General features: G+C 38.1%; 1 protein-coding gene and 1 pseudogene across 1 annotated transcript in view; one reads left to right on the top strand and one right to left on the bottom strand.

Moving 5' to 3' along the window:
• The first annotated feature begins 1,774 nt into the window (after positions 1-1,774).
• Positions 1,775-3,441, top strand: LOC116751016 (annotated as a pseudogene).
• Positions 3,442-14,655: 11,214 nt separating this feature from the next.
• LOC116750808 (zinc finger protein 300) overlaps positions 14,656-22,171 on the bottom strand; it is an 80,186-nt gene continuing 72,670 nt past the window's right edge. Inside the window, exon 5 of the transcript XR_004349103.1 lies at positions 14,656-14,986. The gene's annotated coding sequence lies outside the window, so the exon portion shown is untranslated. The remainder of the gene's footprint in view (positions 14,987-22,171) is intronic.

Here is a 22,171-nt window from a genome sequence, read left to right as displayed (position 1 = left end):
AAAGCCATGCCCAAATTCCTGTCCCACGGAAACTGTGAGATAATAAATGTTTGTTATTTAAAGATACTAAACTTTCACCCAAGGCAATCTACAGATTCAACACAATCCCTATCAAAATACCAATGGCATTTTTCACAGAACTAGAGCAAATAATTTTAAAATTTGTATGGGAGCACAAAAGACCCTGAGTAACCAAAACAATCTTGAGAAAGAAGAATAGAGCTGGGGGAATCATGCTTCCTGACTTCAGACTATACTACAAAGCTACAGCAATCAAAAGAATATGGTACTGGCACAAAAACAGGCAGAAAGATCAATGAAACAGAATAGAAAGCCAGAAATAAACCCACACACTTATGGTCAATTAATCTATGACAAAGGAGGCAAAAATAGACAATGCGGGAAAAGACAGACCGTTCAATAAGTGGTGGTTGGAAAGTTGGACAGTTACATGTAAAAGAATGAAATTAGAACATTTTCTGCGACCATATACAAAACCAAACTCAAAATGGATTAAAGACCTAAATGTAAGACTGGAAACCATAAGACTCCAGGAAGAAGCATAGGCAGAACACACTTTGACATAAATTGTACCAATATTTTTTAAAATCTGTCTCCTAAGGCAAAGGAAACGAAAGCAAAAATAAACAAATGGGATCTAATTAAACTTAAGAGCTTTTGCACAGCAAAGAAAGCCATCGACAAAATGAAAAGACAACATACCAAATGGGAGAAAATATTTGCAAATCATATATCTAATAAAAGGTTAATATCCAAAATATATAGAGAACTCATACAACTCAACAACAGAGAACAAACAATCCTATTAAAAAATGGGCAGAGGAGTTGATAGACATTTTTCCAAACAAGACTTTCAGATGGCCAACAGACATATGAAAAGATGCCCAACATCACTTATCATCAGAGAAATGCAGATCAAAACCACAAAAAAACATCGCCTCACACCTATCAGAATGGCTATTGTTAAAAAGACCACAAATAATAAATGTTGGCGACTATGTGGAGAAAAGGAAACTGTCGTGCACTGTTGGTAGGAATGTACATTGGTGCAGCCATTGTGGAAAACAGTATGAAGGTTCCTCAAAAAACTAAAAATAGAGCTACCATATGACACAGCAATTCCATTCCATAGTATATATCTGAAGAAAACAACACTAATTTGAAAAGATACATGCACACCAGTGTTCATAGCAGCATTATTTACCATAGTCAACAACAGATGACCTGTCCCTCAACAGATGAATGGATAAAAATGTGGTACAGGGCTTCCCTGGTGGCGCAGTGGTTGAGAGTCCGCCTGCCGATGCAGAGGATACGGGTTCGTGTCCCGGTCTGGGAAGATCCCACATGCCGCGGAGCGGCTGGGCCCGTGAGCCATGGCCGCTGAGCCTGCGCGTCCGGAGCCTGTGCTCCGCAATGGGAGAGGCCACAACAGTGAGAGGCCCATGTACCGTAAAAAAAAAAAAAAAAAAAAAAAATATGTGGTACATACACATACACACACACACACACACACACACACACACACACACACACACAATGGAATATTACTCAGTCGTAAAAAGAATGAAATTTTGCCATTTCCCACAACATGGGCAGATCTGGTGGGTATTATGCTTAGTGAAATAAGTCAGAGAAAGACAAATACTGTATGTTACCATTTATATATGGAATCTAAAAAATACAAATGAATGAATATAACAAAACAGAAACAGACTCACAGATATAGAAAACAAAGTAATAGTTACCAATGCGGGTGGTAAGGAGGCGGCAGCGTCCCGGGCGGGCGGGAGGTGCACCAGCAGCGGCAGCGTGAAGGCTGCGGGGGCTGGGCCGGCCGGCTGGCAGACTACGATGCGGAACTTCTGCGCGGCCCCCAACTGCACGCAGAAGAGCACGCAGTCGGACCTGGCCTTTTTCAGGTTCCCATGGGATCCAGCCAGATGCCAGAAGTCAGTGGAGAATTGTAGGAGAGCAGACTTAGAAGATAAAACACCTGATAAACTAAATAAACATTACTGATTGTGTGCCAAACACTTTGAGACGTCTATGATCTGTAGAACTATACATTTTGCAGAGGCATGAGAAAACTAAAGAATGATTGGGTTATTGTATTTCTCAAAATTAATTGAAGCAAATACATGTGATGTCATTGGGAGAGTCCTTATAGGACAGTTCTTCGAGATAATGCAATGCCAACAATATTTGATCTTACCAGCCATTTGAATAATCCACACAGTAGACACAGAAAACGAATAAAAGAATTGAGTGAAGATGAAATCAGGACACTGAAACAGAAAAAAATTGATGAAACTTCTGAACAGGAACCAAAACATAAGGAAATAAACAGCAACAATGCTCAGAACCCCAGTGCAGAAGAAGGGAGTGAAGAGCAGGGTGAAGACATTTTAACTTTAACCCTTGAAGAGAAGGAAAACAAAGAATACTTAAAATTTTTATTTGAAATTTTGATTCTTATGGGAAAACAGAACATACCTCTGGATGGATATGAAACTGATGAAATCCCAGAAGGTCTCTTTACTCCTGATAACTTTCAAGCACTGCTGGAGTGCAGGATCAATTCTGGTGGAGAGGTTCTGAGAAGGCGCTTTGAGACAGCAGCAGTTAACACATTGTTCTGTTTGAAAACACAGTAGAAACAGATGCTAGAGAGCTGTGAGAGCTGCATTTGGGAAGAAACCCGAAGGGAAGTGAGAGACTCACTTCTTTTCCATCGTCACTGACAATGTGGTGGACTTAGCAGGGAAAGAGCACCTGCCTGTGTTGGTGAGGTTTGTTGACGAAGCTCACAACCTGAGAGAGGAATTTGTGGGCTTCCTGCCTTATGAAGCTGATGCAGAAATTTTGGCTGTGAAATTTCACACTATGATAACTGAGAAGTGGGGATTCAGCATGGAGCACTGTCGTGGCCAGGCTTACATTGTGTCCAGTGGATTTTCTTCCAAAGTGAAAGTTGTTGCTTCTAGACTTTTAGAGAAATATCCCCAAGCTATCTACACACTCTGCTCTTCCTGTGCCTTAAATATGTGGTTGGCAAGATCAGTGCCTGTTATGGGAGTATCTGTCACATTAGGAACAACTGAGGAAGCTTGTTCTTTTTCCCATCAATCACCACAACTGCTTTTAGAGCTTGACAATGTAATTTCTGTTCTATTTCAGAACAATGAAGAAAGGGGCAAAGAACTGAAGGAAATTTGCCATTCTCAGTGGACAGGCAGGCATGATGCTTTTGAAATCTTAGTGGACCTCCTACAAGCACTTGTTTTATGTATAGATGGTATAAATAGTGACACAAATGTTAGATGGAATAACTGTATAGCTGGCTGAGCCTTTGTACTCTGTAGTGCAGTAACAGATTTTGATTTCATCGTTACCAACATTGTTCTGCCAGTGGTTTGACTGCAGTGCTGCATTCACTAAATGAAGTGATGGAAAATATCGAAGTTTATCATGAATTTTGGTTTGAGAAAGCCACAAATTTGGCAACCAAACTTGATATTCAGATGAAACTCCCAGGGAAATTTCGCAGAGCTCAGCATAGTAACCTGGAATCTCAGCTAACCTCTGAGAGTTACTATAAAGAAACTCTAAATGTTCCAACAGTGGAACACATTATTCAGGAACTGAAAGATATCTTCTCAGAACAGCACCTCACAGCTCTTAAATGCTTATCTTTGGTACCCTCAGTCATGGGACAGCTCAGATTCAATACATCAGAGGAGCATCACGCTGACATGTACAGAAGTGATTTACCTGATCCTGACACACTCTCTGCTGAGCTGCAGTGTTGGAGAATCAAGTGGAAACACAGAGGGAAAGATACAGAGCTTCCATACACTATTTATGAAGCCCTTCATCTGCCAGACATCAAGTTTTTTCCTAATGTTTATGCATTGCTGAAGGTCCTATGTATTCTTCCTGTGATGAAGGTTGAGAATGAACGCTATGAAAATGGGTGAAAGCGTCTCAAAGCATACCTGAGGAACACTTTAACAGACCAAAGTTCAAGTAACTTGCCTTTGCTTAACATAAATTTTGATATAAAACACGATTTGGATTTAATGGTGGATACATATAACAAACTCTATACAAGTTAAGTCAGAGCTTCCTACAGATCATTCAGAAACCATTTAAAATACCTAAGAGACTTTTAAAATAGGCTTTCTCTTATATTTGATATTTGAAAAAATCTGTAAGAAATTTGAAAATACCTTTCAGAAAAGTTGTAAGGTGTATGTAGGACACTTAATCACTGAATATCTTGACCTGTAGGCCTCGCATTGAGTACATTAGTCATTGATAATCTTCCTGTTTAAATGGCCCGTTTGAAGTCCTATGCTTTGGAGACCTAACTGTTCTTCCAGAAGATAGCATTGAAAGTACCATGTTACACTCTGTGTGATCTCTGCTAATGGCACTTTGAAATTGTATTAGTTAAGTCATTTTAGATATAACATTTGTCACTGTGGATCCAATTGTCAGGTACTGAGTTATCAGTTCTTTGAAGAAATAAATTTTGAGGAGGTATGGGAGGAAGGAATACATTTTACAAAACATTACAATGAAGCTCATGACTGACCTTTGAATAGTAGGAGTTTTAAGTATGCTGTTAAAAATCTGTAAGGGACAGTTAAGAAAATTATCAGACTGTAAGAGAAACGTGTGAGTTTGCCAAACAAGGATTTCAGTGTAGATTTTGTCTTTATCAAATGAAATTGAAGGAACAAGTAATAGTTACAGTTTGAATGGAAGAGCCTTCCCTTGTTGTTCCACATCTGATTGTTGCTGTTTACATTCCTTTATTGAGCCTACATCTTCATAAGCTTTTTGACAGGTATATGTTGAACACTTCTGTTTCATGGTCAAGACAGGATCAGAGGCCATGGATACTGACAACTGATTTCTCTGTTTTCTTCTGTCTTTTTCCATGACTGTATCTACTGCCTCACCTTGGTTTACAAGCAAAACCTAGAAAACCTACAAAAATAAGTGTTTTGTGGTTTATCTAGGAATAATACAGAAAATATTGCTGTTATTTTTGGTGAAGAAAATCAATTTTGTATAGTTTACTTCAACCTAAATAAAATTTGAATTTTGTTTAAAAAAATAAAAGTTACCAATGTGGGGAGGTAGGAGATTAAGTGGTACAAACTGTGTACAAAATAAATAAGCTACAAGGATATATTGTACAGCACAGGGAATATATCCAATATTTTATAATAACTTTAAATGAAATATAATCTATAAAAACTTTGAATCACTATGTTGTACACCTGAAACTAATATAATACTGTAACTCAACTATACCTCAGTTTAAAAAAAAGGAAAAAAAGATACAGATTAAAATTAGCCAGGAAAAAGGTACACAGGGAAGAGTCTAGAAGAGCCATCAGATGCGAGCTTCCATTTGTCCTCTCCCAGTGGATTGATACAGACAACACTTAAGTCTTCTATCAACAATGAGAGACAACATGCACAAAGTACTGCCAACCCATGAAGTTCACTTGAGCCTTGGTGTCCAGAGTTTTTATTCAGGGTCAGTCATGTAGACAAGGTGTGCATACATGGCTGACCTTCGTTACTTAGTCTCTAGCCTCTCAGAGGCCAAACTGATACTAAGTGTCCCAAAACCCCATGTAAAAAAGATGCTTTTATCAGGCAGGATATTCCAAAAACTTAGAGGTTACCTCCTGGGAGCCTGGCAAGTGGTCAAACCTTTCTTTGAAATGTGCAGGTTTTAGACAACCCAGGCCTACTGAGTTTATCTTTTACTGCAGAGAAGCACACTCTTTCTTGAAATCCAGAGACTTTTGGTGCCTGACAACAACAGGAGTGGCAGTAGCAATGACAACAGGCACCATGCACCACTACAGGTGCTAGAGACATGAGAGCAACTGAGTCTGCAGACTCAGGACAGTTAATCTCAGCTCTGGCCAGAGCAGCCTTCATAGACCCAGGAGGAAGTGGAGCCAGCATGTCCACGGCAGGCACTGTGAAATATACTCAAGAATGTTTAAAATGGCTGCAGCAAGGGCCACAAGCCTGGCCTTCTAGTATGTCAGCAGGAACTGCTGATCTCTCCCCAGAGGGCAGCATGAGTGTGGTGATTACAGAAGCCTGTTGCAGAAACAGCTTAAGATTCAGTAGTGGGACACCTCATCCCAAACTTGCAGGGTTAAGGCAACACAAGTGAACGGAACAGAAGCCAGAGAGTTTCCCAACCCAAGAATGAAACCCAAATGGAAAGAAAGGGAAAGGATAAGTTCCAATTAAAGCCATTCCAACACCATAAGGTGGGGCAGTACAGAAAAACCCTCATATTATCCATATGCTGGTTAGCCTACAAGGGAACCACTAAGAGTTAAAAAGAAAAAAAGGAGGGAAAGGCCAGAGCATCCCAGGGAAGAGAGGATGCAGCTTCTCCCCCATCATAAATACTGGACTCAACTTACCACATAGGAGTCTGTGAAAGGGCCTATACTAAGGCCTCTGTGAAGAATAAGTGAAACAGTAACCCTCTTCTCAAGGAGCTTGCAGTGTAGTAGAGTGGATTGCAAACTTTTTTTTTTCTTCAGCTGCTCATGAGGATCACAAATACCATGCAGGGGTCATGGGTCATGCAGGGTATATATTGATAAGCACAAGAAAGAAATTGAGTGAAATTGAAGTGATCTGACTGCATCCCTCTCTGGACTCTGATCTCCATAGCACATGATCTCTGGACCATGATCTCCTATAGGGCACTGGGTCAATTCAATTGTGTAGTGAATTGACTGTCTCTTATGGGAAGAAAAACTTAGACTTGCTGCTACCTGTTCTGTGCCAGGTGCTATACCTGGTGCTTTACAAGCATAACTCATGCTTGTAACAATTTTATGCTTAAGGCATTGTCATCTCAGTTTGAAGAAAGTCATATGAAGAAAATGGAGGCTCAGAGGACTGAAGTGACCTGCATAAGTCACACAAGCTAATATGTAGGAGAGCTAGAATATCAAGCTGTGTCTTTCTGACTATATAACCTGTGCTCTTTGCCATATACTGGGAATTATTTCTTTTAATTACTAATGTAATAAGTGAAAATGGGTATTCTTTTTAAAGAGCAAGCATATAAAAGTTATGTAAAAGTTGCAGGACTTCCCTGGTGGTCCAGTGGTTAAGAATCCATCTTGCAACGCAGGGGGATGCCAGTTCGATCTTCGGTCAGGGAACTAAGATCCCACATGCCTTGTGGCAACTAAGCCCGCACACCGCAACTACTGAGCCCACACACCACAACTAGAGAGCTTGTGTGCCACAACTACAGAGCCCTGGTGCTCTGGAGCCCGTGCACCACAACTAGGGAGAAGCCCATGCACCACAATGAAGCACCTGTGCGCCACAATGAAAGATCCAGTGTGCCACAACTGACACAGCCAAAAAAATAATAAATAAATATTAAAAAATAAAAGTTGCAAATATAACAGTGTCCTGATATCTTTCAACCAGCTTCCCCTCATGTTAACATCTTACATAACCACAGTACAAGCATGAGAATCAGGAAATTAACATTAGTACAATGTTATTGACTACTGTAAAAACTGTATTTGAATTTCATAAGTTTTTCCACTGAAACTATTTTTGAAAAGGTCCAATCCAGGATCTCACACTGCACTAGTTATTTCTCCTTAGTCTCCTCTAATCTGCAGCAGTTCCTCAGTCTTTCCTTGTCTTTCATGACCTTGACACGTTCTAAGGGTATTGATCTCCTATTTTAATGTTCCTCAATTTGGGTTTGTCTGATATTTCTTCATGATTAGTCTGAGGTTATGCATTTTAGACAAGAACACTGCAGAAGTGATTTTGTGTCCTCCTGAGGGCATCCCATCACAGGATTTAGGTTGTTGATATGTCTTATTACTGGTGACTTTGACTTTGATCACTTGGTTAAGAGGGTTTCCATCAGGTCTCTCCACTCTCAAGGTAATATATTTTCCTTTGCAGTTAATAAATATTTTGGAAGAGATGGTATGAAGCTCTACAAGTATATTTCTTCCCAAATTTTCACCTCTTAATTTTAGCATCCATCAGTGGATTTTATCTGCAGTTATTCCTGTGGTATTGACCTAATGGTGATTTTCTGTTTTCCTCATTCCTTTCACACTCATTAGTTGGAATTCTACAGCAAGGAAGAGCTATCTCTTCTCCCTCATTTATTTATTCAATTATTTATATCAGTATGGACTCATGTATAAGACTCTGGAATTTGGTTGTATCCAGATTGCCAAAGATCTCAAATACTATGTTAAGAGTTTGCACTTGATTCATTGGGCAATGGAGAGCCACTGTGGCTTTTTTTTTTTTAAGCAGATAATTAATATAGACATTATTAATGGTTTTTGAATCAGAATCCATCAGTGAATTAGTTGAGGATCAAAGTAAGAATCCCTTCCTTCCCTCGTCCCTGTAGGTCCTTTGTTGCTTATGGCTCTGGCTCTTCTATCTAGGGCTTCAAGTAAGAGCCCCAGTATAATTGGCTTTTTAAAAAAATAAATTTCAAAGCCTACCCTATTATACAAACAGTAGTCCCATGTTCTGAGTAAGAAGATACAGCAGTTTTGGCTCATTGTTAAAGAACCTCAAAACCCACACTACTCCATAGTTGCCCCAGGTTCTGAAAATAAGAGACCCAGAAGGACTGGCTCATTGCTGACAAAGCTCAAAGCCTACCTTATTGCACAGACAGTGGTCTGGGGTTCTGCAAAAACCTCAATGCCTACTGTACTGTGCATAATACAGAGGTGGACATCATCGGGTTGCAAGCTGTGGAGGAGAGCAGCACGTAATCCATCACACAGACAGAAGAGCATGGGGAAGGGCTGGAGGTCACTGGTGCCATCATATCTAAGACAAGGAGACAGTAACCTGTTAAGCCCATCAGAAGAAGAGCCAGAACATGAAACCAAGCTGTTTTCAGTTTAGCGTCCCTTAGTTTTAAATTCATTTTTAGAATGAATTACTATCTTCTTTTTGAACTTATGTATTCCACAGCATAGAAGTGACCTCACAGTGGATTCTGTGACATCAACCAAGCTTCAGCCTGAGACGACCCTAGTCTCCAGTCAAATGGAGCCTCACCTCATACCCATGCTCCATGGAGCTGATAGAAACACTCTACCTCACATTAACCCCTGTCTATCTTTGGTTCCTCAAGGTTATGGCTGAAAGTCACCTTCTGTGGGCTGGAAAGCACCACCACCTCCTTCTCTTGCTTGTCTTCCCTTTGAAGGTCCCTGAACATAGATACTAAGTCTGGCCTGTAGATCAAGCAAGAACAAGACTCATGTTTCCTCAGTATACTCATGGGAGGGAGGAGGGGAACAGCAGTATTTGTCAGGCTACCATCTTGACTTGACTTCGCAATTCCACTTCTGGGTATATACCCAAGAGAAACTCTAACACATGTGTACCAGGAGACAACTGTAAAATGCAACAAAATATAAGGGCAAAACATTGGAAATAGCCCCAAATGTCCATCAACTGGGGAACTGATAAATTATGGACTACATATACTGTTGGATACTATACAACAGTGGCAGACACATAGGCATGAATGAATCTCACCTATGGTAGGGTAAAAACAGTAAGTCACAGAACACATGTGCTTTAGTTCAATGTATAAAACAGTTAATAATAATACCTAGCAATAAATTATTTAGAGTATATATTTGGCAAAATTAGAAAAAAGGAAGTATCTATAGGGTATAAAGGAGGGAGATGTTATTAGGGAAGTACACACAACAGCTTCAATAGTGTTGGCGACTGTTCTATTTCATAAACAAGGTAGTGGGTACACAGGTATTTATTTTCTAATATTTTCACGTTTCTGAAATCTGGATGGTCTTAAGATATAGCTGTCATTATCATAAATACACCTTAGTCAGTTTTTTAATACATTTTACTTTGTATGTATTCACAAGGGTGATAAATGTTAAAACCAAAGTCTGAAAAAAAATTTAATAAGTATAAAAAATTCAAAATGACAAAAAAATCATTGTGTCAGTTTAATTGGTATAATTTTTTCTTTTTTAGTGGTACATAAAATACAATATGTATTATACTTGATGACATCTTATATTCAGAGGGATACTAAATTTTTAACCATATTAACTGTATATTGTATATACAGTTTTGCAAGTATGGTATATTTTATCATAAAAATCTATTGTCTGTTATCATTTTTGCATTTTTCACAGAGGTAAGAAAAAGCACAAATACCTATGGGAAAAGGTATTTCATGTAAACAGTAACTAAAGGAGAGTAGGGTTGGCTATACTAATATTAGACAAAATAGACTTTTAAGTCAAAAACTGTTACATGAGGGAATTCCCTGGCAGTCCAGTGGTTAGGACTCCATGCTCCCTGCTGAGGCCACGGGTTCAATCCTTGGTTGGGGAACTAAGATCCTGTAAGCTGTGTGGCGCAGCCAAAAAAAACTGTTACAAGAGACAAAAAAGGACACTACATATTGATAAAAGGAATTCACCAAGAAGATATAACAACTATAAACATATATGCACCAAATCACATACCTCCAAACTGTATGTAGCAAATATTATTAGAATTAGAGAGAGAAGTAGGCAGATCTACAATAATAGTAGACTTCAATAATCCACTTTCAATAATGTGTAAGACAGCCAGACAGAACATCAGTATGGAAGCAGAATACTTGAACAATACTATAGACAAATGGACACAATAGACACCTATACTCCTCTCAACAACAGAATTACATTTTTTTTCAAGTGCACATGGAACATTCTTCAGGATAGACCCCATATGTTAGACTACAAAGCAATTGTTAATAAGTTTTAAAAGATTGGAATTATGCAATGTATCTTCAAATCACAATGGAATGAAACTAAACATTAATATCAGAAGAAAAACTGAAAAATTCACAAATACGTAGAAATTAAACAACATACTTTTAAACAACCAATGGGTCAAAGTAGAAATTGCAAGGGAAATTAGGAAATATATTGAGACAGATGAAAACAAAACACAATGCGCTGAAACTTATGAGAAACAGTAAAAGCATTGCTAAAAGGACAATTTATAACTGTAAATACTTAATTCAACAACCTAACTTTTTCTCTTAAAGAACTAGAAAAAGAAGAACAACCTAAACCCAAAGCTAGCAGAAAGAAGGAAGTAATACAGATTGGGTAAAGCTGCCTAAAAAGTACAGTACAGGAACTCAGTATCATTTCCCTTTCAATTAGGAACTCAACAGTATGCACTCAGTCTTAAAACACTTCTTCAGGCAATGAGATATAATTATAGACAAACTAACCTGAATCAGAAATATTTGTTTCCTTTTTCTGGTTGAGCCTGGAGTTGAGGTTGGAACAGGGCACAATCTTTTTGAGTTCAGTTACCAGAACTGAAAACTCAATGGAGAACAGGCCTTTTCCATTTGCTCTGTTATTTTCAGAGTGTGGTTTTAAACTATGTTTTTGGAGATCTATCCAGCTTGCTTCAGGTTCTGGGTACCATCCTGCATCTTTACATACCACACGGACCACTCTGGCATCACTGTTCTTGATGAGAACATGTGAGGAACTTCCTATTCTTGTGAAATGAGAAGGGAACAAGCAGCTCAATTAAGAAATCAAAAAGTGGTTTGATTCTAGTTTCAGTATTTTGAATATGATGGACCAAATCAAAGGATGGTTCATCTCCTGTATAACTTAGGTAAAAACAATGAAAATTTTCCATCAAAATACATAATTATCCTAAGGAATCATATATAGCAGAAAAAGGCAAGAACAAGTAATTTTTAAGAACTGAGATAATTGAAAATATGGAAGAAAAGAAGATAATAATGAGAAGCTGAGTCTAACAATTTATAGTAATTTCAGAAGCACCCTAAAAGCTGGTTGAATGGCACAGTTCTAATCAAAAGTTATTATACCACAACAGAAGTCAAATTGTCAAAGCAGATTCAGAGAAATTAGGCACCTTACTTAACAGCAAATTTTACTAATGATTAATTAAGGATACAAGCAAAAAAGCAAGCATAACATCTATCTCTGGAAGGGTCCAAACTATCATATGCACCTCCAAAAACTAGATTTTTGTACTGGGACGTATTCTGGCTTCAGAGCTAGAGATGAGTGTTCACTGTGTGTGTTGGACATGTGCTGTAAAAGTCAGCTCTAGGGAGCTATTTAAGTTTAGAGCTTCTTAGTTTTTATATTCCATCAGTCATGCAGAGAGGGGATCTACAAGACTAATTTCTGTTCTCTAAGCGGTGCTCCATAATCAATAAATTCCAGATTTGTTTACAATAAGCAATGTAAAACTTCTGGTAAAAATATTATCACATGAGACCTTCTTTGGCTATCCTCCTACTTGTAAGTTTACATGGAGGAGAGAGTTACAGAGCTGTTGAAGGATTCAACACAATTCAGCCCATATCACAGGAGCAAACCAACTGGGCCTTCAAGAGACATGCAGTAAGGCACCAAGGGGAGGTAAAGAGTGTGTGAAAAGGTATGTTTTTAGAAGTATCATCTCATTGTACCTTCTCAGAATACGGGTTTGGGCAAAAGTATTTGTAGAAGAAGAACATTACCTTGTCAGAAAACCTCAATTGCTTGTCCTAGTCCAAAAAATATTTGAATAACAGGATCTTCTGTAAAAAGAGTGGATATTAGGTTGAGAAAGGGAAACCAGAAGAATCCAGAATAAAGAGAAGGCTGAAGGCTCTTCAGCAATACCTTTCTAGAAGTTCCAACGTTGGGCCTAAGAGTGAGTTAGTGAAAGAGGACAAACAAGAATATTTCTCATTCAAGGGACAGTATATCCCAATTCTGAGGCTCCTGAGAGGTTGAATATACAAGGTTATAAATTTTTAAAAATCTGTATTATCCAGAATTTTAAATGAACAATTATAACTGCTCATAGTATATAAATGTGCCACTTTGGACATTCATATTCATTTTCTTATTTGATATTTACAACAGAGTATGGAGTTGGCATTATGGTCCCCATTGTATAGTGCAAGAAATAAGACCCAGAAAGCTCATAACTGCAGAGGCTACCATGAACCCATGTTTTCTGTTCCCAAGTGCAAATGCTATTCCCTCTTAGTCTAATCGTCTAACATTTTCTAAACATTCTTGACAAGGAAAGGATAACGAAGCACTGCTTTGAGAAGGCTAGTTTTGAAAGTTTCTTCATTTTTGGAGAAATATGATTTAAGGGACAGATTTGGAGGTGTTAGTACCAAGCAGCCTATGACAGGCCTTGTGGTGCTCAGGTTGCACAGCTCACTCTGGCTGCCTCTTCACCTTCATCTTGAGCCCACATGTAACAGCCAGGACCTAGTTTTTCTTAGCCTTTGGATCCACCTCCTACATAAATGCTACTGTACATTTCTCTTCCAGCCGTAGATCTTGGGCACAGGGTTGGGAATCTGTCTGGGGTCCTAAGGAAACACACAGGGCTACAGTACAGATTCTTTCACTGGGGGATTTAGACTTAGATCACTCTAGCCCTGCCAACCATCCATCTTCTGCTCTGGCCAGCTAGACACTTCACCTTCCTCCAAAACCTTATCTTGCCATCTTTTACTTTTGTTGATATATCTTTCATTATTCACTTAGCTATTGTATTTCCCTCTATTCACCTGCCCCATTAATGTTAATTTCTCCTGTTGTAAAAAAGAGAACCATTTGCTTCCCAAGATTCCCTTTCATGTGGATTTCCTTCTCTGCAGCTCTTGTACCACTTCTTCCTGAAGTGCTGTATTTCTTATTTCTCGTCTCTTTCACAAATACAGACTCATCCTAACTTCTGTATCTCTTCCCCATTGCTAGTCAACACTTTCAAATCTTTTCCCACTTTAGTCTCCTCACCTGAAGTTCTTCTCTTCCTTCAACAGGGCACACCCTGAGGGGCTAAGTTAAGGGGTCTGCTTCAAAGATATACATTTTAAATAGAAGATACAGAAATACTGAAAGTAATGGAAAGAAAAAATATATATCATTCATATACTAATCAAAAGAAAGCTGTTATATAGCTCTTCTTACACTGGACAAAATAGAGTTCATTAAAAGGGAGAGAGATCACCAGGCAATAAAAAGGGAAAACTCACTACAATATAACATTCAGTAAATATAAGCAACGAAGAAATATAGGCACATTTATTGTTATGTGAAATGGTGAAATGTACACATTTCTAAAATAAGGGTATATATAAGGTAAAATATTCTCTATCATCAGACAAAAAAAAAAGTCCTTTTAACTTCAAGATAAGAAATTATACTGTCTTGAGCTCCCTTGTGCCTTCAGTTCCAAAATTCCATGGTTCTGTACTTCTGAGTTTCCATGGTTTTGTGAACCTCTGATTCCAACCCAAAGCAGTTCATTTGGAGAAAATAGGGCCATTTTCACTATTCTTACTGAGAATTCCTGAGGCAGGTATCTTGGTTACACTGGTGTGGGACATGGGAAAGCAAAGAAGGTGACTTAAAAGTAGCAAAAAGTACACCTAAAAGGTGTGGGAGTGACCAAATTTAGGAATAACAGAAAGAACCAACACATAAAACCACCAGATTGTTTAATGTGGGCACTGCCATACTCTAATTTAAAACTGAATGAAAACAGCCCTTGGGAAGTTTTTGGAGAAGATTCGGAGGTTCACCTCCTGCTTGACTTCTGTACCACCACTGCAGTGACTTTATCTTGAATGAGGATGTCATTAATGAAGAATATCATTACATATGGATGAGATGATCTGAATTATTTTGTATGTTAACCCCTTACCAGACATATCATTTGCAGATATCTTCTCCCATTCAGTAGGTTGTATTTTTGCTATGTTGATGGTTTCCTTATCTCTGCAAAGGCTTTTAAGTTTAATTAGGTCCCATTTGTTTATTTTTACTTTTGTTTTCCTTGCCTGAGGAGATAAATCCAAAAAAAATATTGCTAAGACTTATGTCAAAGAGTGTACTGCAGTCCAATGTTCCTAGTATCATTATTTACAGTAGTCAAGATATGGAAGCAACCTAGCTGTCCATCAAAAGATGAATGGTTAAAGAAGATGTGGTATATATAATACAATGGAATATTACTCAGCCATAAAAAAGAATGAAATTATGCCATTTCCAACAACATGGATGGATGTGGAGAGTATTATGCTTAGTAAAATAAGTCAGAGAAAGACAAATATTGTATGTTTTCACTTATATGTGGAATCTAAAAATTAAAACAAAGGAATGATAGGGCCTTTGAGACAATATGGTATAGTACAATGGTCCTTAACACTGGCCTCACTTAATAATCACCTTTTAAAAATAAAATTACCAGTGCCACACTCCAAAGGAATTCTCAAAATTTTGTAGAAAATTTATATTTAAAATATAATATTATGTGGCAATTCTGGAAATCAGATTCCACCCTCTCCCCAGGGTTTGTTGGTGTTGCTGCTGCCATTGTTGTTGTTGTTGTTGTTAGTATACTGACTTAAAAAATTGAAGTATACTTGATTTACAATATTTTATTATTTTTGAGTGTACAGCATAGTGATTCATTATTTTCACAGATTGTACTCCATCATAAGTTATTACAATATAATGGCTGTAACTCCCTTTGCTATGGAATATATCCTTGTTGCTTATCTATTTTACACATAGTAGTTTGTATCTATTAATCCCAAACCCCTACTTTGTCTTTCCCCCATTCCCTCTCCCCTTTTGTAACCACAAGTTTGTTTCCTTTATCTGCAAGTCTATTTCTGTTTGCATATACATTCATTTGTATAATTTTTAGATTCCACATAATAAGTGAACAGGAAGTCTTTCTCTGACTTATTTCACTAAGCACAATATTCTCTAGGTCCATCCACATTGCTGCAAATGGCATAATTTTGTTCCTTTTATGGGTGAATAATATTCCATCGTGTGTGTGTGTGTCTGTGTGTGTGTGTGTGCACATTTGCACACGTGCACCACATCTTATTTATCCATTCATCTGTTGATGAATACTTAGGTTGCTTCCATGTCTTGGCTGTTGTAAATAGTGCTGCTATGAACACTGAGGGTGCAGTACACGTGTTGACATAAGTCTTAGCAATATTTGTTTGGATTTATCTCCTCAGGCAAGGAAAACAGAAGTAAAAATAAACAAACCGGACCTAATTAAACTTAAAAGCCTTTGCACAGCGAAGGGAAACTATCAACAAAATGAAAAGACAATACTGGAGTGCATGCATCTTCAAATTAGTATTTTGTTCTTTCCAGATATATGCCCAGGAATAGAACTGCTGGATCATTTGGTAGTTCTAATTTTAGTTTTCTGAGGAATCTCCATTCTGTTTTCCATAGTGGCTGTACCAATTTACATTCCCACCAACAGTGTACAAGGGCTCCCTTTTCTCTACATCCTCTCCAACATTAGTTATTTGTAGACTTTTTCATTACAGCCATTCTGACAGGTATGAGGTGATATCTCGTTGTGGTTTTGATTTGCATTTCCCTCGTGATTAGTGATGTTGACTTTCTGAACAAATTTTAGATGAATGAAATCAAAAACACAATACACCAAAACTTGAGTACAGGTAAAGCAGTGCTTAGATGGAAATTTATAGCTATAAAAACCTACATAAAGAAAAAGATAGGCTAATGACCCAAGCAAGATGTCTGCCTCCAACAAGAGTTCAAGTAGATGAACACTCTCTGATATTTCTGCCACCAGCTTTTATGACCCCAGAGATAGCAACAGCCATCATCTGCCTCTGCAGGACACACCACAAGACCAGCAGTGGACAAATCTGGAAGACACCATCTTAACCAAGTGATTAAAAGTTTACATCAACAATAATGGGACAAATCAACATCACGTGCCTCCTGGTATGAGAAGAACAAAGCACCACTTCTCAGAAGGCAGAAAGCAGAAGCAAGAAGAACTACAATCCTGCAGCCTGTGGAACAAAAACCACATTCACAGAAAGACAGACAAGATGAAAAGGCAGAGGGCTATGTACCAGTTGAAGGAACAAGATAAAACCCCAGAAAAACAACTAAATGAAGTGGTGATAGGCAACCTTCCAGAAAAAGAATTCAGAATAATGACAGTGAAGATGATCCAGGACCTTGGAAAAAGAATGCAGGCAAAGATCGAGAAGATGCAAGAAAAGTTTAACAAAGACCTGAAGAATTAAAGAACAAACAAACAGAGATGAACAATACAATAATTGAAACGAAAACTGCACTAGAAGGAATCAATAGCAGAATAACTGAAGCAGAACACATAAGTGACCAGGAAGACAGAAGGGTGGAATTCACTGCTGCGGAACAGAATAAAGAAAAAAGAATGAAAACAAATGAAGACAGCCTAAGAGACCTCTGGGACAACGTTAAACACAACAACATTCGCATTACAGGGGTCCCAGAAGGAGAAGAGAGAGAGAAAGGACCTGAGAAAATATTTGAAGAGAATATAGTCGAAAACTTCCCTAACATGGGAAATAAAATAGCCACCCAAGCCCACGAAGTGCAGAGAATCCCATACAGGATAAACCCAAGGAGAAACATGCCGAGACACATAATAAGAAAACTGGCAAAAATTAAAGACAAAGAAAAATTATTGAAAGCAGCAAGGGAAAAATGAGAAATAACATACAAGGGAACTCCCATAAGGTTAACAGCTGATTTCTCAGCAGAAACTGTACAAGCCAGAAGGGAGTGGCATGATATACTTAAAGTGATGACAGGGAAGAACCTACAACCAAGATTACTCTACCCAGCAAGGATCTCATTCAGATTCAATGGAGAAATCAAAAGCTTTACAGACAAGCAAAAGCTAAGAGAATTCAGCACCACCAAACCAGCTCTACAACAAAGGCTAAAGGAACTTCTCTAAGTGGGAAACACAAGAGAAGAAAACGACCTACAAAAACAAACCCAAAACAATTAGAAAATGGTCATAGGAACATACATATCGATAATTACCTAAACGTGAATGGATTAAATGCTCCAACCAAAAGATGCAGGCTTGCTGAATGGATACAACAACAAGACCCATACATGTGTCATCTACAAGAGACCCACTTCAGACCTAGGGACACATACAGACTGAAAGTGAGGGGACGGAAAAAGATATTCCATGAAAATGGAAAACAAAAGAAAGCTGGCGTAGCAATACTCATATCAGATAAAATAGACTTTAAAATAAAGAATGCTACAAGAGACAAGGAAGGACACTATATAATGATCAAGGGATCAATCCAAGAAGAAGATATAACAATTATAAATATATATGCACCAAACGTAGGAGCACCACAATACATAAGGCAACTGCTAACAGCTATAAAAAAGGAAATCGACAGTAACACAATAATAGTGGGGGACTTTAACACCTCACTTACACCAACGGAGAGATCACCCAAAATGAAAATAAATAAGGAAACAGTAGCTTTAAATGACACATAGACCAGACAGATTTAATTGATATTTATAGGACATTCCATCCAAAAACAGCAGATTACACTTTCTTCTCAAGTGCGCATGGAACATTCTCCAGGAAAGATCACATCTTGGGTCACAAATCAAGCCTCAGTAAATTTAAGAAAACTGAAATCATATCAAGCATCTCTTCTGACCACAACACTATGAGATTAGAAATGAATTACAGGGAAAAAGGTAAAAAACACAAATACATGGAGGCTAAACAATATGTTACTGAATAATCAAGAGATCACGGAAGAAATCAAAGAGGAAATCAAAAAATCCTAGAGACAAATGACAATGAACACACGAGATCCAAAATCTATGGGATGCAGTAAAAGCAGTTCTAAGAGGGAAGTTTATAGCTATATGTCTACCTCAAGAAACAAGAAAAATCTCAACCTTACACCTAAATGAACTAGAGAAAGAAGAACAAACAAAACCCAAAGTTAGCAGAAGGAACAATATCATAAAGACCAGAGCAGAAATAATGAAATAGGACCAAAGAAAACAATAGCAAAGGTCAATAAAACTAAAACCTGGTTCTTTAAGAAGATAAACAAAATTGATAAACCCTTAGCCAGACTCATCAAGAAAAAGAGGGAGAGGACTCAAATCAATAAAATTTGAAACGAAAAAGGAGAAGTTACAACAGACACCGCAGAAATACAAAGCATCCTAAGAAACTACTACAAGCAACTCTATGCCAATAAAATGGACAACCTGGAAGAAATGGACAAATTGATAGAAATGCACAACCTGCCAAGACTGAACCAGGAAGAAATAGAGAATATGAACAGACCAATCACAAGCACTGAAATTGAAACTGTGATTAAAACTCTTCCAACAAACGAAAGCCCAGGACCAGATGGCTTCACAAGCAAATTCTATCAAACATTTAGAGAAGAGCTAACACCTACGCTTCTCAAACGCTTCCAAAATATAGCAGAGGGAGGAACACTCCCTAACTCATTCTACGAGGTCACCATCACCCTGATACCAAAACCAGACAAGGATGTCACAAAGAAAGAAAACTACAGGCCAATATCACTGATGAACATAGATGCAAAAATCCTCAACAAAATACTAGCAAACAGAATCCAACAGCACATTAAAAGGATCATACACCAGGATCAAGTGGGGTTTATCCCAGGAATCCAAGGATTCTTCATATATGCAAATCAATCAATGTGATACATCATATTAACAAACTGAAGGAGAAAAACCATAAGATCATCTCAATCGATGCAGAGAAAGCTTTTGATAAAATTCAACACCCATTTATGATAAAAAACCCTGCAGAAAGTAGGCAAAGAGGGAACTTTCCTCAACATAATAAAGGCCATATATGACAAACCCACAGTCAACATCATCTTCAATGGTGAAAAATTGAAACCATTTCCACTAAGATCAGGAACAAGACAAGGTTGCCCACTCTCACCACTATTATTCAACATAGTTTTGGAAGTTTTAGCCACAGCAATCAGAGAAGAAAAGGAAATAAAAAGAATCCAAATTGGAAAAGAAGAAGTAAAGCTGTCACTGTTTGCAGATGACATGATACTATACATAGAGAATCCTAAAGATGCTACCAGAAAACTACTAGAGCTAATCAATGAATTTGGTAAAGTCGTAGGATACAAAATTAATGCACAGAAATCTCTGGCATTCCTATACACTAATGATGAAAAATCTGAAAGTGAAATTAAGAAAACACTCCTATTTACCATTGCAACAAAAAGAATAAAATATCTAGGAATAAACCTACCTAAGGTGACAAAAGACCTGTACGCAGAAAATTATAAGACACTGATGAAAGAAATTAAAGATGATACAAATAGATGGAGAGACATACCACGTTCTTGGATTGGAAGAATCAACATTGTGAAAATGACTCTACTACCCAAAGCAATCTACAGATTTAATGCAATCCCTATTAAGCTATCACTGGCATTTTTCACAGAACTAGAACAAAAAATTTCACAATTTGTATGGAAACACAAAAGACCCCGAATAGCCAAAGCAATCTTGAGAATGAAAAACGGAGCTGGAGGAATCAGGCTTCCTGAGTTCAGACTATACTACAAAGCTACAGTAATCAAGACAGTATGGTACTTGCACAAAAACAGAAAGATAGATCAATAGAACAGGATAGAAAGCCCAGAGATAAACCCATGCACATATGGTCACCTTATCTTTGATAAAGGAGGCAAGAATATACAGTGGAGAAAAGACAGCCTCTTCAATAAGTGGTGATGGGAAAACTGGACAGCTACATGTAAAAGTATGAAATTAGAACACTCCCTAACACCATACACAAAAATAAACTCAAAATGGATTAAAGACCTAAATGTAAGGGCAGACACTATCAAACTCTTAGAGGAAAACATGGGCAGAACACTCTATGACATAAATCACAGCAAGATCCTTTTTGACCCACCTCCTAGAGAAATGGAAATAAAAACAAAAATAAACAAATGGGACCTAATGAAACTTAAAAGCTTTTGCAGAGCAAAAGAAACCATAAACAAGACCAAAAGACAACCCTCAGAATGGGAGAAAATATTTGCAAATGAAGCAACTGACAGAGGATTAATCTCCAAAATTTACAAGCAGGAATGTAAATTGATACAGCCACTATGGAGAACAGTATGGAGGTTCCTTAAAAGAATAAAAGTAGAACTACCATATGACGCAGCAATCCCACTACTGCGCATATACCCTGAGAAAACCATAATTCAAAAAGAGTCATGTACCAAAATGTTCATTGCAGCTCTATTTACAATAGCCAGGACATGGAAGCAACCTAAGTGTCCGTCAACAGATGAATGGATAAAGAAGATGTGGCACATATATACAATGGAATAATACTCAGCCATAAAGAGAAACGAAACTGAGTTATTTGTAGTGAGGTGGATCGACCTAGAGTCTGTCATACAGAGTGAAGTAAGTCAGAAAGAGAAAAACAAATACCGTATGCTAACACATATACATGGAATCTAAGAAAAAAGAAAAAAAAAAGGTCATGAAGAACCTAGGGGCAAGACGGGAATAAAGACATAGACCTACTAGAGAATGGACTTGAGGATAGGGGGAGGGGGAAGGGTAAGCTGTGACAAAGTGAAAGAGTGGCGTGGACATATATACACTACCAAAGGTAACATAGATAGCTAGTGGGAAGCAGCCGCATAGCACAGGGAGAGCAGCTTGGTGCTTTGTGACCACCTCGAGGGGTGGGATAGGGAGGGTGGGAGGGAGGGACACACAAGAGGGAAGAGATATGGGGACATATGTATAACTGATTAACTTTGTTATAAAGCAGAAACTAACACACCATTGTAAAGCAATTATACTCCAATAAAGATGTTAAAAAAATAAAAAGAGGGCTTCCCTGGTGGCACAGTGGTTGAGAGTCTGCCTCCCGATGTAGGGGACACGGGTTCGTTCCCCGGTCCGGGAAGATCCCACATGCTGCGGAGCGGCTAGGCCCAGGAGCCATGGCCACTGAGCCTGCGCGTCTGGAGCTTGTGCTCCGCAACGGGAGAGGCCACAACAGTGAGAGGCCCGCGTACCGCAAAAAAAAAAAAAAAAAAAAAAAAAAAAGAAAAACAAATGTCGTATACTAACGCATATATGTG

This window comes from Phocoena sinus, chromosome 3 (assembly GCF_008692025.1).
Source record: "Phocoena sinus isolate mPhoSin1 chromosome 3, mPhoSin1.pri, whole genome shotgun sequence".
Taxonomy (NCBI): Eukaryota; Metazoa; Chordata; class Mammalia; order Artiodactyla; family Phocoenidae; genus Phocoena; species Phocoena sinus.
Note: the sequence above shows the minus strand (reverse complement) of the source record. Positions and strands in the feature narration are given on the sequence as shown.